Source organism: Lolium rigidum, chromosome 5 (genome assembly GCF_022539505.1).
Source record: "Lolium rigidum isolate FL_2022 chromosome 5, APGP_CSIRO_Lrig_0.1, whole genome shotgun sequence".
NCBI lineage: Eukaryota > Viridiplantae > Streptophyta > Magnoliopsida > Poales > Poaceae > Lolium > Lolium rigidum.
Window position 1 is genome coordinate 29345803 of NC_061512.1, and position 5089 is coordinate 29350891.

Consider the following 5089-nt stretch of genomic DNA (forward strand, 5'->3'; position numbering starts at 1 on the left):
CCGCCTTCTCCCTGCCGCAGCGAAGCTCCCGCCCCGCCGCACTCCGCCTCCAGCACCGTGTTTCCACTCTCTGCCTCCCACGCCGCGCCGCCGGAGCAAGCGTCGCCGGATGACCTCCTCGCTGGTCTTCCTCTCGGAGCGGACCACAGCCCACACCCGTCGGGCCCTTCCGAAGCGTGACCCAACCCCTCGGTGAGCTTGGGCGCCGCCGCATCCGCACAACGTCCTTCTCCTTGCCCCCTTCTTCTTCCCATGCGGGTCCCTACTCTGCCGTCCACACCCCCGCTTGTCCGCGGTGACCGCGCCGCCGGCGCGTCCTCCACCTCCCTGGCCTCCTGTTTCTTCTTGTTATTCTTCTTTCTTCTTGCTATTCTTCTTTCTAGAATCCAGCGAGGCTGATTGACCTTTTTTTTTTGTTTGTGATGTGTAGGAATCCAGCGAGGCTGCCCAGAATCAAGCCCGCCCCTTCTTCGTCTGCAAGTACTCGAGTAGATTAACACATGTGTGTAGGCGAGCACTAGGCTATATAGTGCAGGTGAGCTGCCCTTCACTGTGATGAGCTTCTCCATGGTAGATATCACATTTGTGAATTGTGATCCTCTTGGGTGCGAGTCTACCCAGATGTCTCTACCGTTCAGGTATTTGCCGCGAATGATGTCCGCCCACAGACCCTGAGCGCCAGTCATGATTTTCCAAACCCATTTTGCCATGAGACAAACGTTCATGAGTTTGGTGTCCATGATGCCAAGTCCCCCCATGGACTTGGGCATACACACCGCGTCCCACCTGACCCAAGCGAGTGCTTTGTTTGGGGACAAAGCATCAAGTGGTTAGTGGGACATCGACCCGGTTCTGGCACGATTGGTGGTTAGGACCGAGACCCTTTCGGTAGAGATTCCCAGGCCTTTTCGCCATAACGGCAGACCCGGAGGCCTCGGTGGCGCAAGCCGCAGCCGGCGGGTTTTGGGACATCCCCTTGCGCAGGGAGCTTGGCAGGCTTGAGCACAGGGAGCTCACTGACATCCGGAGGGATCTCCAGACAGTGGGTCTGAGGGCCGGGCGGGATGTGATCCGATGGTCTCTCGAACCCTCTGGAGAGTTCTCTGTACGATCCCTATATCTCAGGCTATGCCAGGGCACGGCATGGAAACACTATGGGGTGCTTTGGAGGATCGCTGTCCCTCTCAAGATCAGGATCTTCCTCTGGCAGCTAGTGCGTAAACGCCTTCCCTCCAATGACAATATTCGTAGGAGGAGGGGACCATCTTCGGGGAGATGTGCCCTTTGTGGAGAGATGGAGGACACAAACCACATCTTCTTCACCTGCGTCTTAGCCAGATTCTTGTGGAGTGCGGTTAGAGAATTACTGCATTGTACTTGGAACCCCACGTGTTTGGCGGACGTTTATAGGCTGCTTCAACCGCACAGAGGCCAAACTAAACGGGTCTACTGGATTAGCTGTGCGGCGCTGTGCTGGACCCTGTGGAACATTAGAAACAAATTTTCCATTGAGGGGCGCTTCCCTAGTCAACCTGCTGATTGCATATACAAAATGTCTCTCTATCTACAGGTGTGGAAGCAAGTGGCTAGGAGACAGGACCGTGAGGCTGTGGAGCTGACCATTGACAGACTGCGCACGCTCCACACTTCCTCCAGGATGCAGACATAGCATTCTTAGCTGTCTTTATCATATCTACCATGTATCTGGATTATGTTTATGTCTGTGTGTATGTGTTCTCCAAATGTTGGGGCATTTGGATGTGTTAGTTCGTGAACTGTGTTACCTTCCGTGCTATCGGTGTGAGTTGTATCTTGGACCTTCGGTTGTATGGTGTTGCTTTATTAATTTAAAGCCGGGCTCTGCTCGAGCCTTCAGTCTAAAAAAAAGATATTACATTTGTTGTGCTGAGATCTGCAAGCTGTGTATGTGCAGGTGAGCTGCCCTTCACGGTGATGAGTTTCTCCATGGTAGATATTACATTTGTTGTGCTGAGATCTGCAAGCTGTGTATGTGTACTATGCTACTTGTTTACTCGTGTTTACAAATTTACAAAGTCCTGGAGGAATATTTTGAACACAAGCTCAGTCGCCAAATGGAAAAAAATAATAACTTCTAATGGGGTTCAGTTAGACGAACGTCTTAGCGGAGTAGTTTAGTTAAGCAATATGAAATAAAACTGAACACATTTGTTTGTACAGTGTAGTTTTAACATGCACATGGGTGCATTCGACAAGAACTTGTGTTCTTTTACATGCACAAGGATTTATTAAAATGACTTCAGAATCTTGACTTTCTTGAGCAGCCGGAGGAGTTGATGGTTGGACTTGTCTGGATTCTTAGTAGCATGCACACCCGTCACTGCCATCTTCATCAAAGTCCTTGGCAACTCAGCATCATGTTTAATTAGATGTTCTTTAGATCTCAACTGCTGCCATTTGAAGTTTGAACTCAGGAAGTGTTCTCGGATACTCTTAAGTGTTCTTGTTTGGCATAATAATCTGGCATGTATGTGTTTGTAATGTTTTGATCTGAGCATGTACATGTGTTATAGTTTGTAAGTTTCGAACAACACTACACTACCTGTACTCACTACATGAGTAGATAATTCTGTAGTTAATTGAAGCGTTGGGTTCTACCTGTCTATCTTTTTTAGTGCAGCAACCAAGCTTCTTGATAAGAGGTGTAGCCTGAGTTGTTGTGTACAGTACAGTCAGTCGCAAGTGCCTGTTATTATCGTATTTGATTTTATGATTTAAATTCATGTTGTTATCTTATGAAAATGCCTTGGTTACTGATGCATTCATTAGTTTTGTGATGCGTGGTCATACTGTTCTATCTGAGATATGGGCAGTAGCTTCAGTGACAACATACAGTGTGTTTGTTTAATTGGTTGTTTTGATAGCTTCCCCTCAAATGTAAATTGCTTGCATGAGAATAACTTCACTTATGGTTTAGTGTTAGCTTTTCTGTATATTTTGATTACCTTGCTAATTGATTCATTTCCCATAGGTTAATTGTTGAACACCAAGAACACTTAGTGGAGTGGGCATAGAAGTGGACTGGACACTATCTGCATGAGCTTGTACAAAGACAAGTAAGTCACTTCTGATGCTAGCTCTTTGGATATATCTTCTATGCACTTCTACTACATCCTCCGGGCGGGCTTGTTGCATCAACAGATTGACCGGGTAACAACCATGGACATCCTTTGTAGCAATGGCGACGAAGCCTTGCAGCTGACTAGCAGTACTGGCGGAGGTCGTCGCCGGGAGATTGTAGTAGCGTCGCCACCCGCTTGTAGCAGCGGCCGCCAGGTGATTGTAGCAGCGTTGCTGGCAGAATGTAGCAACGTCGCTCACCTTTGGCAGCATCACCGCATGGCCATAGCAGCACTGCTAGATCTCCTCTTGCGGCCAGCCCCCGCAGCGTCACTGGACCTCGCTGCAGTGTCATCGTCTCTAGGACCCGGACTCAAAGACGTGGTGGTCCCTCCCTTGTCGCAGCACCACCGTCCTCTGCAGCATCGTCACCGTCATGGCGTCATCAAGTTCCACATCCCAGCGATTCGGGATAGCGAGATGAGGGTGATCACAAGCTTTTTCCTTTAAATAATTGCTATTAAAATGAATAAGGGCTTGATGGATGATGATAGGCACACTGAAACATTCATTAATGTGGTTAAAAGATTTATTCAGTTTGCTTTTACCCATTGAGCGAAGTTCGTTACCAGTGTTTACTTTATATGTAGCTGGAGGTGCAGAAATCCATGGCAAACCAAGCATCACCTCTACAAGAAGAATGACAGAGGTAAGGTGTTTCTATTGTGTCTTGTTTCTGAAAATGCTGCTAGTTAATCTATTTTGTGTCGACAAGAATGACAATGGTAATTTAAAAAATAGAAAGTTGTGTCTGAGACTTTCAGCTACCAAGAACACTAGTTGCTAGTTTATCTATTTGATTTGTGTGTGAACAAGGTTATGATCATTGTGATAAATATTCTGTATGACTTATGTTTATATCTTGCTACTTGCATTGAACTACAGAGTAAAACACTGGACCGTAGTAGTCTGAAAATAAGAATCTATTATACACATGGTTCTGATGCTGATGCGCACGACTTCTCACAATACGTGAAGACTTTGGTCTTTATTTTTAAAATTTTAGCTGTAGTGGGTGTTGCTCACTTCTGCTTTGATTTTATTGCTTTGCTCACGGGTGTTGGGCAGTAGCAGGACCGGGACTGCTCTTGTGTTACGCTAGTTCAGTTTCAGGTCTGGCTATATGCATGTAGTACTTAGTTATTTTTGCACCTGGTTATCACATTTCCAATGCTTGATTGACATCTGACTAGCGTTTACTACAGTGTGTGTTATTTTGCTAGCCATTTTACCTGGGGAATTTCTGATCCCTCACTTTCATTTTCAGGAGTTGCTGCAAAAGATCAATGACCCCCTTGATGTGATTCAGAGTGACTTGCTAGATTCTTTTGTTCACTTCAATGAAGATCACTAGTTAGAAACATATATAAGCTCTTGTGCACTATTGCTGATGACGTGCATTCATTTTAAATTTAAATTTGACCGATCTTTGTATATCCTGGATATGAACCATGTACTGGATAATGAATCATGTCAATGATCACATTGTGGAATAATTTCTATAATTATGTGAATGTTCACTTGAATGTTGGAATGTAAAATGATGAGCACAATGTCAGCAAAATGAACTGCTAGTAGCCAAGGGAACAGTAGGAAGAGAAATTGCATTTGGGGGCCATCCAAGGGCCGGCAATATTGTAAAACAGCCAGCAAATCTCTGTACTGGCAGGCTAACCTGTCTGCCACGGAAGAAACAAGAGTGCCGGCAAAGATGCTACTAGGGAGGCAAACAAACAGCCGGGAAAGGAAAAAACAGCCGGCAAAGCTCTTTTGCCGGCGGGATTTTAGAGGGCAGGCCAAACAGCCGGGAAACAATCTTTGCCGGCAGTTAGATTGCCGTGTCATGTGACTTTTCCCGGCAGAAAATGTGCCCCAACATTTGGTCCATGGTGTAGTGAGAAGATAACGATGATCAGTACCGATCTATGTT

The 5089-nt window shown here is 46.3% G+C and overlaps 1 long non-coding RNA gene across 2 annotated transcripts; it reads left to right on the forward strand.

The window, feature by feature from the left end:
* Positions 1 to 126: 126 nt before the first annotated feature.
* On the forward strand, positions 127 to 4644 carry LOC124655457. Of its 2 annotated transcripts, XR_006988690.1 has the most exons (5): positions 127 to 192; positions 431 to 535; positions 3011 to 3095; positions 3750 to 3808; positions 4427 to 4644. It is a non-coding gene; the product is annotated as an uncharacterized LOC124655457 (long non-coding RNA). The 2 variants fall into 2 exon arrangements; XR_006988689.1 differs by lacking the exon at positions 127 to 192 and having other exon boundaries at positions 316 to 535.
* The last annotated feature ends 445 nt before the right edge of the window (positions 4645 to 5089 follow it).